This window comes from Mixophyes fleayi, chromosome 8 (assembly GCF_038048845.1).
Source record: "Mixophyes fleayi isolate aMixFle1 chromosome 8, aMixFle1.hap1, whole genome shotgun sequence".
Taxonomy (NCBI): Eukaryota; Metazoa; Chordata; class Amphibia; order Anura; family Limnodynastidae; genus Mixophyes; species Mixophyes fleayi.
The window spans coordinates 19,317,398-19,331,983 of record NC_134409.1 but is presented as its reverse complement, the minus strand read 5'-3'; positions in this window follow the sequence as shown (position 1 = coordinate 19,331,983).

The window sequence follows — 14,586 nt, the reverse complement described above, 5'->3', positions numbered from 1 at the left end:
TCGGGTTATAGGAGCAGCAATGTTCCTCTGTATGGAGGCCAACCCACTGAACACACCACAAGAAAAGAAAACTGTCAAGGTCACTTAAGAAAAGAGGGAGAACTAAAAGGTGAATTGTAGATCCAAGGATGCATGTTTTCTTCTATTAATTTTACATAGCAGACAAAAACCAGTGTTCTGCATTATGATGTACCATGGTGAATGTAGTCTAATAAACTACATACCAGCTGATCCACATTCCAGTTTATTGTGTAATTATTGGTCTTTCAGAAAGAAAATTAAGTCAAGGAAATTCTACCCAGTACAATTGTAGCCTGGGGGCTTAGGTCTCGTTTATAAATTGTATTATTATTAATAATATTATTATTATTAGTAGTAGTAGTAATATTATTATTATTATTATTATTATTATTATTATTAGTAGTAGTAGTAGTAGTAATATTATTATTATTATTATTATTATTATTATTATTATTATTATTATTATTAGTATTATTTTAATACTACTACTAATAATATTAATAATAATAATAATAATCTAAAAAAGACCTAAAGGCCACAGTTATATGCCCTGTTTGTTAAAATCATACATCACAGGTGCAGCATCTATAACCTAGAATATTTGGTATTTAGTTCTCCGGATACATTTTTCTTCCCATAATTCGGATTGCTATATCTAAAAATACTATATAATGTTTAAGAATTATCTCCGTTTTTAACAATGCTTCTACTGCCATCTCTGCTACTCAATATATTGCTTAACAGTGCTCCTCACAGTGATTACAAGGAGAGGTACTTGGTGATCATATTTGTGTATTACGTTATCACCAAACAGAAGGAATTATCATTTTTTTTTATGGTTTTATGAACTTTATGAATAATGGGTTTCCAGGTAAGAGATTCCATACCTGTACTATGTTTTTAATTAACTGTGGCTTCGACAAAATGGCCACCGCGATTGTTCTTTATTTTGGCTCTAATGTTTATGTGACTGTAGAGAAAAGCAAAATGCATTAACATTAAGTTGCTTGTGGTTATCTGCAGTTTCTTTTACTGCTGAGAGTGATGTGAAGAACTAGGTGAGTGACTGCAAATTGAGTGGGAGATTAGCATTAATTTTCTTGTATTACATTATATTATTTTGGTACGATGGTCAGGAACAATTTATTTAAAAGACATGAATATTAATGTGGGTATTTTAATGTGCAGCTTACTTTATGCCTCATGCTGTCTTTTTAACATACATTCTTACATTTATATACATTTTAGCTTTCTATTTTTATTATTTTTTTATTTTTTTTTATTATTTTTTTTTAAACCAAGCATTTGTAAGCCCCCGCTTTAGAAATCCAGCGTTTGCCCCTGTAGCCTTATGAGATGACTTTGAAAATAAAAACCTATCCTAAAATCTTCTCCCCTTCAGGTGGTAGACTATGCTAGAGTTTTCTTGGCATCTATACGGTACATTTATATCGATAGAGAAAGAAAAATATTTGCCCATTTAAAGGAATTTGAAACGATTTCTGCAAGTTTAAGCTCACAATAAAAGCTCGGAGAAAGGGTCGCTCATTGTTTACCCTGTTTTTCCCACCTCAATGGCAGCACAATAAATACAAGATAAAAAGCTTTGCATCCTTGTCATTGGGACCAGTAAGCGGAGGTCAAGGATAAGGAGAGGGCATTTATCATGAGGGACAAAAAGAACCTAAAACAACAATGCAGACTCATTTTGTACATGTCTACAATGGAAGCTGTGGGAAGTTTTTATGAAACCATAGAACTATCCAGATGATCCATTACTACAGCAGAGGGTTTGACCTTAAACCTTGGTACAAGTCCTTCTTTGCAGGGATTAAAGGACTAACAGACATTGTCTTAAATGAATTAAACGTGCAAGTCTCTTTGACAAGAAACCATTTCCTTGCTAAAATGCCTCTCTGTTATTGTGGGTCTACGAGCGAATAATAGACCGGTGTGAATGCACCAATAACAGAAGTGACATACTCCTAATAAGACGCCTGTCTGTTCTGTAGCCAAGCATACCCTCTAAAGGTGTTATCTCTCTTACATTGCATGGTTTATAAGCTAAAACTCTTATATACAATATAAGCGCTACGGAATATGTTGGCGCTATATAAATAAATGATGATGATGATGATGATGATGATGTATAAACACCAAGTGGAATCAATATACTTCATGACACAATGACATCATCATCGTCACCATCTATTTATATAGCGCCACTAATTCCACAGCGCTGTACAGAGAACTCATTCACATCTCTCCCTGCCCCCATTGGAGCTTACAATCTAAATTCCCTAACATACACACACTGAGAGAGACTAAGGTCAATTTAATAGCAGCCAATTAACCTACCAGTATATTTTTGGAGTGTGGATGGAAACCGGAGCACCAGGAGGAAACCCACGCAAACACGGGGAGAACATACAAACTCCACACAGATAAGGCCATGGTCGGGAATCAAACTCATGATCCCAGTGCTGTGAGGCAGGAGTGCTAACCACTGAGCCACCGTGCTGACATAAATCTATTGTAACTTTTCCTTTTCTTGCATGCCATTTTATACATAAGGGTCATTTTAATAACGGATCAAAAACGCATTTATTTCAGGGTTACCAGGGGAGAGGAGCGCACCATTGACCTTCTGGCTAATGAACTCAGACATAATTTAACAACCTATAAAGAAATGTTAAAAAGTATACTAATCTCAGACACAACCTATTAGTCTTGATCCTAACACTTGCATCACCCAATCTTTAGCCTAACTTCTCGTTCTTAGCCTACCTCAAACTTTTGGTCTTGACATTGACCCAAGCCGTAATCCAAGCATAAGCGCTAGCTAGAGATGGTTGGAAATGTCAAATTGGTTCAATGGCTACAAACTCGTGTACGCAGTTCGCATATCGCATTAGAGGTGCGCCAGTCATGTTTGAGCTTCACCATCTACATTTAAAAACTGTTAAAATGTATCAATTTAACATGCTCAAACCTGCTGGCACATCTGTGAACTGGCATGAACATGTGTGAACCAGCTCAACTATGTGAAAATTGTCTTGAACATAGTTGGAACATGTTCGAACAAGTTTGATTATGGCAAAACCGGTGTGACTTTCTTGAATGTAACTTGATTTTTACAATCTAATCTGATATTCAACTGGTTTGAAGCAAAAGAACCGGTGAGCTTGCCACAGGAGTGTCAGGCTGAAGATCTGACTGATATTAAGGTAGACAATGTAAGCATCTTGGTGTGTCTTGGATGGGAAGTCAGGTGGTAGAGTTGAGGGCTGATCTGGGGTTCGGTAGGATTACATGAGATGTGATGTGATGTGATGGTAATTTTGTGACTTTGGAAGTTGTTGAAACATGATAAAATTGATCTAAAACATAACAATCATTGTGGTTCTATGTAATAACTCTCTTGACACTTTGATTTCCACTAGGCATTAAGAAATACTCATTTGTTCTACTTATAATGTTCCTTCCTCAGGATTAAAACATAGAGTGCAATCATCGAGTTTTAGCTGCACAAAATGAAATTAGATTACAGAAACGAGCGAAGGAGACTAAGGGCTAGATTTACTAAGCTGCGGGTTTGAAAAAGTGGGGATGTTGCCTATAGCAACCAATCAGATTCTAGCTGTCATTTTGTAGAAAGTACTAAATAAATGAAAGCTAGAATCTGATTGGTTGCTATAGGCAACATCCCCACATTTTCAAACCCGCAGCTTAGTAAATCTAGCCCTAAGGATCAGACTAGAAAATAAAGAAGTCATACTGCACATTCTAAATAGAAACCAAGCATGAAAAGAAATTATTAAGAGAGAAGAATGGACATCACTGGGGCTATGATGAGTGCATAGAGCAATTTGCCGGATTAGTAATAAATACATCAACATTACAGAGAAAACCAGAATAGTACCCAATACTATGGCTGAATGCGTAGGCATGCTGCCTGGCTGGATTGGGCATGATCTGAATTGTCCCGATTGTCCAACTGGAACTGTTGGGAGGTAGAGTAGACTCCATCCCTAATGGAAAGGATGCCATAAGAGGTCACCAGAAATGACCAGGTTAACAAAACCCTAGGGGCCTTATTCATTCAGTAAGGCAAAAAAAGGAGTAAGTTTTCTCCTGGACAAACCATGTTTCAATGCAAAGGGTGCAAATTAGTTTATTATTTTGCACATACGTTAAATACTGTCTGTTTTTTCATGTAGCACACAAATACTTGATAGCTTTATTTTTACACTGAAATGTAAAGTTGATCTAGGACATGCCCTACCCCAACTATAAATCTGCCATTGCATTTTAAATTTACATCTCCCTCCAATGCAACATGGTTTTGCCAAGGTGCAAAGTTACTCCTTTTTTTTCTTGCTTTGCTTTCTTTAATGAAATCAGGCCACATATGAGAATTAGAATAATTGTTTGTGTATATTTGGGAAATCTGGATATATTCTTCTTAAAGGCACTACCCTTTATCCTTTTCTAGAAGTTCAATATAAAACATATGTGCATTTTAATTAGATATTGTGTCTCTTCCTTTTATTATGTAATCCCATTTTGGCTGCAGAAAGTGAAGTGCGTTAGAGCATTTATGAATGATGATAGTATCTCTTTATTATGAAGATTTAAGCACTCCATTCAATGCCAAGTGTTAACACTTATCCACGGCGTGTCTTACTTTATTTCCAAAATGAAGACATGACAGTTCTTGAACAAAAGTTTTATGCCTGGTCCCAAGACACACATCAAGTTAGGTGTCTCACCCGACACTGCTTCCCATAAATACCAAATGTCTTGCATATGTGTAAATCCTATTTGTAGGCTCTCATGTCAACGTACAGTTTTAAAACCAATATACACATATTTAATGGCGTAGAGAGGCCATTTTAAACCAATCTTAGTTTTCTGATGCTTGAGGCGAAAGCAAAGACTCATGTAGATAAACTACAAATACCCCTGATAGAATAAGCAGTGACAATACAAACATATTTATAGACTGGAAGCGCCAATGGGGCAGGGACTGATGTGAGTGAGTTCTCTGTACCGCGCTGCGGAATTACTGGCGCTATATAAATAGCTGATGATCATATAGCCTTACTGGAGAGATTTTTCTGTAAAGAAAATCAAATAATTTTCAATCTCAGTCTTTTTAAGTAGAATGGGCAGCACGGTGGCTCAGTGGTTAGCACTTCTGCCTCACAGCACTGAGGTCATGAGTTCAATTCCCAGCCATGGCCTTATCTGTGTGGAGTCTGTATGTTCTACCCGTGTATGCGTGGGTTTCCTCCGGGTGCTCCGGTTTCCTCCCACACTCCAAAAACATACTAGTAGGTTAATTGGATGCTATCAAATTGACCCTAGTCTCTGTCTGTATGTGTGTGTGTGTTAGGAAATTTAGACTGTAAGTACCAATGGGACAGGGACTGATGAGAGTGAGTTCTCTGTACAGCGCTGCGGAATTAGTGGCAATATATAAATAAATGGTGATGATGAATGTGGGAAGTCACAGGTTTCTTGTTTTCCAGAGTGGTGTAGAAAGGAGATTACATTTTGCTGAGCAGGATTCGTTTAGTGAAGTCCAGGGGTGGAAAGTGTATATTTTCATGATCGTTCCTACCTACTATGGGGGCCTTGGAGAGCGCTGAAGGGTGAAGAGGACTGGGTGCAGGGTGTGTGGTCACTATGGGGCACAGCAATGCCATGTTCACCTATTCACAGCCACCACCACCCCCTCTTCCCTAGGTTCCTGCAGCACTCTCCAATACCACAAGGCCCCATCTTTTCCTCCTCTTAGAGACCTCCCCATCCAGTCTGGGCCATGAGAGCCGGGATATCTACATTTTAGAAAAATGTAATGTAAACATGTAATAAAGACAATCCTCATGGACAATGATGGAACAATAAAAAAAATAAAAATGTTAAAAGAAACATAATTAAAAATGGCATGGCAATTCTTATGGGGATTTTTATGTATGTTTTTTTTTCATTTGGACTATATCGGATCAAGAAAGACAAAAAGAAGAATTTTTTGTATATATAAGTAGTGATCCAGGTTTTGGGGGAGTCTTTTATTTAATTAAGCATTTGAAAATGTTGGGCCTGAGTCATTAAGGAGAGCAAGGCAAAATAAAGGAGTAAATTTGATCCTAGAGAAACCATGTTACAATACAAGGGGTGTATAATACTTTATTATTTTGCACATAAGATAAATACTGGCTGCTTTCTCATGTAGCACACAAATATTTCATAGCTTTATTTTTACACTGAAATGTAAAGTTGATCTAGGACATGCCCTACCCCAACTATAAACCTGTCCCCACATATTAAATTTACCTCCCCCTCCAATGCAACATGGTTTTTTTCTGGTTTTTGATGTCTCAGGCCCATTGTATGTACATATTTGCCGTACATGCCCACTTTTAAGAATTCTCCAGGGGAGAAGTCATGTGACATGGGGTAGAAGGAGGGTGTGGTGACATTTTGCGACACCATAGCCCCGTCCCCACCGTAGAAAGCCAATATTCACGGCATTGAATGGAGGGGTCGGAGCTTAATGACGCGATTAAGCCCCGCCACCTCCTTTCACTGGCGTGAATTTCGCGAAATTTCGGGAGTTTTGCCTACACTTCCGGGAGTCCATGAGACTCACGCGAAATGCGGGAGACTCCTGGACATTCCGGGAGAGTTGGCAAGTATGTTATTTGCGAATGTTGTAGAGATCATTGCAGGCTTCCAGGAACGCTTAAATGTGGGAAATGCAAATCATAGAACATGAAGCAGTCTGAAAAACTCAAAGGGACGAATGGGTAAAAACGCCAATGGGTATGTGAACACTAGAACAGAAGTTTCTAAAGCTAAATATTTTAACATACATATTGCAAACATTAAATATGCATGTAAAATAGATTTTAAAAAACACCAGAGCCTTTTTGTACGATCTAAAGATTTTTCTGGCTCTCTACACACTGAGGCTCACTTTTATTTTGTAGACACGGGACCCAAATGCACTATATAAATGACCTTCAATTAAACCTAATGTCTGATTTATTGCTATGGGTACATTTACAGGCACTTTAAGTAACCTGCTTCGATATATTGACATATTGACACTAAGTGACAAAAATACTTCACAATTTTTAACATACTGGACCTGTGTTTGTAAATGCACAGTTTGACCCCCTGGGTGTAAAGCACAGCATGCACTGGATGGTTTAATGGCTAACATGAAGCCTGTAACTGATATTTATATCACACATAAGTGAAACGGTTTTAACTACAGATGAGCGAAACGTTACTATGAATATCAATGTCTCAGCTGCCAAATCCACTTCAGTAGATCAACTGAAAACAGGTTTCAGAATCCTATACAAAATTATGTTCTAAAGTGTTTTTCTTTTGTTTATTTTTATTGTTTTCAAAAATCTTTTCAACGGGGCAAAAACAAATTGATCCCTTCTACCTTATTACTTTGCTGACCCTTAAAATGTATTTGAAAATAATTAAACTATTTTATATTTGAACCGTGAATGGAATGTGCCATGAATTGAACCAACCACTGTGTCAAATATAATCCCATGAAACCACATAGCTAACACAAATTGGGTGCATAATTGGTTTTAAAATCACAAAGCTTCTTCTGTGTTTGCAGGGGTAGATTTATCAAACTTTCTAAAAAGGAAAAGTGAAGGTGTTGCCCATAGCAACCAATCAGATTCTAGCTAGCATTTATCTAGCGAATTCTAGAAAATGATAGCTAGAATCTGATTGGTTGCTATAGGCAACCACTTTTCCTTTTTAGAAAGTCTGATAAATCAACCTCTGTCTGAGTTGGGTCGCCTGTACATTAACAGTAGAGATAATGTTTTTTTTCACCTGCTAGCATCACTTGGGCTGAAAATGTTCTGAAAGTAAAACAAGTGTTTAAAGATCGGCTTCTAATTGCACACAGCTACGTACGAAGACTAAAGCTGGGTACACACTACACGGTTTTCATCCAATAATCAGCTCAATCAGCCGACATACGACCGCTCGTTCAAAAGTCGGGTCAGTGTATGTAGTGACACGATGGTCGAAAGTCTGCCCAAATGGACGATTGTTGCCTCCTTTGGTTGGTCGTACCGTTTAATATTTTCGTTCCAATCTCGTTTCCATTGTGTAGTGTTTATAAACTTCCGACCAACCGAAATTGCAATCATTGCTCACGACAACATGGCTGTAAAAAGTCGCTAAAGGGACGTCCGTTCTTCCCTTTATCGTCCTAAACAAGGCTAGTGTGTATGCAGTTCATGGACCGAGCGATCGGACCATCGATCGCATGTAAAATCGCTCGGCATAAAAAGTTGGTTGAAATTTCTGTAGTGTGTACCCAGCTTTACTTACATAAACAACAGGCTGTGCTTGAAACATGTCAATATAGTACATCAAACAGTACTTCACAGCAATCCACCTGCACTTAGCATAAATTAGATTGCAAGCTCTTCACTCAAGGGATTAATGTGTGCGTGTAAAAATCTCCTCACTTCAGCAGCACTTTGTGAAAGCGATTCTTATCTTTGCCCTTTCCAGGGTGACGACTGTCCATTTGTGGCATCTTCTTGAGTTGCACCAAGCTGTTTTCTTATGATTTCAACATAAGGAGCTGGTTAAAAACCAATAAATCAGGAGTGAAATGTGGATAACAACCATCTCAGTAAAATCAACATGGATAGTGTTCCCGCAGAGAAAATCCTGACAGGACAGGGAAGCTGAATCTCGGAGCAGCCAGATCTCTGACTTGTAGGAAATATCTTTTTTTTTTTGCCTCTTTCCTGACTTCAATGTTTTTTCCACAAAATTCCATTTCACACCACATGCTGGAATTCCAGTCTTCACCTTTAAGATATCTGCGACTTTTTTTGTTAATTCACTAAGAATTTGAGGTTGTGGAATTTGGAGGAAATTCATGAAAACATAAAAGAGACGTGACCCAAATACGGGTCAGATCCCGACAAAATTTCTTTGAAAATTCTTTATTTTTGTTACACTTTTTTTATTAAACAAAAAAAAAAAATGTATAAAAGATTTATAGTAATGCTTTCAAAATAAGTGAACACTGTTATGGATGACACACAACTGTTACAGCTACTTAGTACAATAAACTCAGCGGGGGTTATTTATGAACCGGAAAAACAAAAACGCTACACTGCAGCACATTTAATTTGTAACATTCTGCTGTTACAAACTACCCCCATAAAAATGTTCTGCATGAAACGTTTGTGGTATTGTGAGTTCAGATGGAAATACACATGTTCGATGGGTAAATGCAACCAAATGCTAATGAATTGCGCTAAAGGTATCAACTAAAAGTATAAGTGGGGGCCCAATCTATACATATAAATCCACACACACTGATCCAGGAACATATATATATATATAAATGTTGTCTTTCAAAATTAGCTTTATTTTGGCTCATCATCACCATTTATTTATATAGCGCCACTGATTCCGCAGCGCTGTACAGAGAGCTCATTCACATCAGTCCCTGCCCCATTGGAGCTTACAGTCTAAATTCCCTAACACAGACAGAGAGAGAGAGAGAGTGAGAGACTAGGGTCAATTTTGGTAGCAGCCAATTAACCTACTGGTATGTTTTTGGTGTGGGAGGAAACTGGAGCACCTGGAGTAAACCCACGCAAACACGGGGAGAACATACAAACTCCACACAGATAAGGCCATGGTCGGGAATTGAACTCATGACCCCAGCGCTGTGAGGCAGAAGTGCTAACCACTTAGCCACCGTGCTGCCCAAATGGAGGCAATCTGAGACATGTAAGCAGGGGCACCGAGAGGGAGGAGCAGGTACAAAGTACCGGGGCCCGGGCCTGCCTGTGTAGTATCAGGGGCCACTAACCTTGGTGTAGAAACGTCTCCCTTAGCTTCTATGGAAGGGGCCCCAAGAGGTTGCAGTACTGGGGCCATTAATAGTCATTGAATTCTTGACCAACTAAGCCAGTGAATGGCAATAGGTGACACAAGGGTCACATATGGCCCACCGTGCCTTCACCTGTGGCCCCAAGCTCCATCCTACTTTATTTGGTCCTGTTCTCTGAATTATGCCCCATTGGCCTCTGATCTTATTTTCTGGCTTATGCCCTGAAGGGGGATCAGCGGCCGGGCTCTTATTGAATACTAGCTGGGGCGATGGGTGAGCAGAACAGCTAACTTGTGCATCACATGACCTTCTCCGCATCACATGACCTTCTCTGCATCACATGACCTTCTCCGCATCACTTGTCCTCCTCCGCACAATGCAGACAGGTCGAACCGCACCAGCAGAATATCTGAAATTTGACGTGGTCTCCCCCTTTCATCCAGAGCAAAGAGCTGCATCAATCTTGCTTACATCATTAACGTAAGTTAAGAAATTTTTGGGCAGTGTTTTTCTGTCCATTTGTTTTACATGCAACAAACACATTCGCTAAAACCTGTCTAGTACAGCAGGAACAATGTTTGTGCACACAAAAAGAAAAAGAAGAAAGGTTTTGTTTAAATATGCACACAAAATTATAATATTTGGCTGAGAGAAGAAGTATGCACAAATCAGCTTCAGCGGTACAATCGCAAACAGCCAATCAAAAGAGGTTCACTAGTGCCTGAGACTAGCACCTTTTTCCCTGTTTACATTTGTTCACAATTGTGCACACACGCCCTTTCTGTACTCATGATAAACCTCTCAAGGCATCGGCTTCCGTAAGTTACAAAACCACACAATTCTGCATAGACACGTATGTGTGAGCCCAATTTCTTGGCATGCACTGACAGATTTTGCACAAGATACACTATGCAAACTTGCGTAGTGCTCACCCTGCATCGGTGCCTGTAACTTATATCCACATGCATCTCTTTACCTGTGACGTTGCATCAAACTGCGCTTCTAGACACAGCTTAATAAGCCTTAATAAAGAAGATTTGCTGCATTGGTTAAAGTTGTTAACATCAACTGTCTTCTTATTTTCACTCAGTTTGACAAACTGAAGCAATCAACAATTGACATTTCTCAAAGTCCGTTTTGCCTAACTGTAACGTGTACTGCCATATCAAGGGGCTGATCAATTCTGCCATTCTATTCTAGGAATAACGCAGAGCTAATAGTATTACTGGTAATACGGTAATTTTATCCTGGACTTTTGCTCGAGGTCCCGAGGGCTGCAAGCATAAATCTGCACTAAAATTACTGTAGTAACGGTAATAGTGCGCAGGCCGAATTATCCCTTGAAAAACGCGGGCGATTTGAATTGACCTCTAAAAATGTGTTTAATAAAAAATAAAACTTTACCCAAAACAGAAAACTAGTTAACGTTAGATTGTACAGAAAAAAGACCACTGTCTCTTATTGTTATTCTATTTATATGTGTTTGATAATACTATGATAATATGTCCTTTTATTTATTTATACACAGAAGCAAAAACATTGTTATACTCTGTTTCTTTTAAAATATGTATCTTTGTGTGAGTTTTACAATAACATTCTCACTTTCCATAACGCAAACACATTTCTTTTGATTAAACAATTATCAACTATTATTGTAATATCCTTAAGAAACATACACAACCTACACAAAGAAGAAAAATACAGAAAGGTATGATCATGGAGGCAGGAGGTTGGGTCCAGAACCTCAGATGGAAGGGTCTTTGTGTTATATATACTATAGACAAACTGTTAATTAGAAAATGCATTCATTATTCTATATCTTTATCCTGAATGGTGAGATTGTAGAAACTTGAAGGTGACACATTTATTGACAGGTCAGTGGAGCTAGGCAGACAATTAACTGATGCACATTGTACTTTATTTTAGAGCTTACATATAAATGCATTATCAAAAATGTATCTATCTATCTATCTATCTGTCTGTCTGTCTGTCTGTCTGTCTGTCTATCCATCTATCTATCTGATACCTATCTACCTATCTATCTCATATCGATCATCTATCTATCTATCTATCTATCTATCTATCTATCTATCTATCTATCTATCTCATATGGAGCATCTATCTATCTATCTATCTATCTATCTATATATCTATCTATCTATTTGTCTGTCTGTCTGTCTGTCTGTCTGTCTGTCTGTCTGTCTATCTATCTTATATCCATCTACCTATCTATCTCATATCGATCATCTATCTATCTATCTATCTATCTATCTATCTATCTATCTATCTATCTATCTATCTATCTATCTATCTCAAATGGATCATCTATCTATCTACCTATCTATGTCATATCTATCTAACTATCTATCTATCTATATATCTATCTTATACCTATCTACCTATCTATCTCATATCGATCATCTATCTATCTATCTATCTATCTATCTATCTATCTATCTAATTAACTATCTATCTATTTCACATCAATTATCTATCTATCTATCTGTCTGTCTGTTTATCTATCTATCTATCTCATATCACTCTATCTATCTATCTATCTATCTATCTATCTATCTATGTCATAGCTATCTATCTATCTATCTATCTATCTATCTATCTATCTATCTATCTATCTATCTTTCTATCTATCTATCTATCTATCAATCTATCTATCTATTTACCTTGACAATATTTAAAAAGCTACATGAAAAAATGGTTTATTTTTCTCTGGAAGAGATGCAACAGTATAATAAGAAAATAATGGAAAACTCGCCTTTTTAGTTGATTTTTCTTTATTTGGGAAACCTTAAGAAAACTTGACTGGTGACACACAGAACTAGTCTCCCATGTCCCTGACTGACAAGTAAAATAAAATCACAAGATAAATGGGCTGCAGAGTTTGCAGAAATCTGGATGAATGCTTTAGCTGCCAGAATAACATTTGCAGGTCATTGTAGACATTAAGTTATATTAGTATATAGAACACGTTGCTGTAATAAGATGTAGCTTCAGTTACTTTGGGAAAAGACTGTTCATAAGCATGATTTATTAAATTGTTACTGGCTTAGTTATGCCTTAGTATTGTAGCAGTGTACTGTAAAAGTCTATAGTTATTGCACTTGTAATTATTTTCCCAATACCACTGCCGTTGTATTGGGATAAACTACGATCTGTTTATGAATTCCTAGACGACTGCAGCAAAGGAGAAGTTACCCACGAGGAGGAGGTAACTATGTAGGAGTGGGTAATTGGCAGACTAATATTTTCTTAACATCAGCAGAGATTTCTGCTTGTGTGTCTTGCTGAGAACACATTTTTTATTTATTTTTGAAGAAATACACTCTGACACCACATTGATATTGTTAAAACATTAAATAATGATTTGTAACGGTGATAAGTCCCCAAATGGCTTTGCTCATTTATTTTATTACAGTCTCAATATATGTTTTTGTTTTTTTAACAACTAGAATGCCTGTTGGACCTTTCTACTCCCTAATTTGCATACAATGTCATTGTTATTGCTTAATAAAAGTTATGCTTTCCTTAGGCTGGGTACACACTACAGGGTTCACAGGCCAATCACCCAATAAACGAGTTAGGCCCGATATCACATTAGTGTGTACGCTACAACGATGAACAGAATTATCCAAAGCTCATCGTATCGTTTTATTTGATTTTTAAACCAAGCTAAAAATCTCGTTCAACGATGGAACAATGTTGTTCCAATCCCGCGGTGTGAATGGACTCGCGATCAAGATCTCCATAGAGTTAACAGAGTAATGATCTTTTCAGCCGATAGTTATGACAGATGAAGAGCACAGATCTGAGGGTAAGTCATGTGAAACGTGTATAGTGTGTACACATGAATCGGCAGCTGATCAGGACTGGTTTTTTTATCGGTCATTAGTAAAATCATTACGGATAACACATCGGGAGAAAATTTCTGTAGTGTGTACCCAGCCTTAAAGAAGGGGCTAGACTGACATAAGGGTCATTTTTATAATATTGAAAAAGAAAATGCTAGTTCTTTGTTATAGATCCACCTTAAATTGTAAACAGAATAAGATGATCAAGCAAAGATAAGCGATTATGTTTGTCAACTCTCTTATGTTTGTTGGCAGACCAGGCAGATTTTAAACAAAACAAATGTTTGAGGATATGTCAGCAATAGAACCTATATCAGTTTCCTGTACGTTGAGATGGCTATTGCTTGTTATGACTTTACAGGTCCAATGTAATAATGTAATTGCATCATGGTACCTCCTAGGGGTATATTTACTAAACTGCGGGTTTTAAAAAGTGGAGATGTTGTCTATAGCAACCAATCAGATTCTAGCTTTCATTTATTTAGTGCATTCTACAAAATGACAGCTAGAATCTGATTGGTTGCTATAGGCAACATCTCCACTTTTTCAAACTCGCAGTTAAGCAAATATACCCCCTGGTCTTTTCGCTAGATTTCCAACCTTTCTTCCATCAGTTTTTTTCCCCTTATATTTTCTACCTTCTTTCTTCTTCTGAGAAAAGAACATAAAGGTCCTGATTCATCATGGAGTGCAAAGTGAATTATGTAATTTGCGGTTATTTAAATTGGACGGAAATTGCACGCATGGAACACCCGTATTCACGTTCAAGGGGATCTCAAG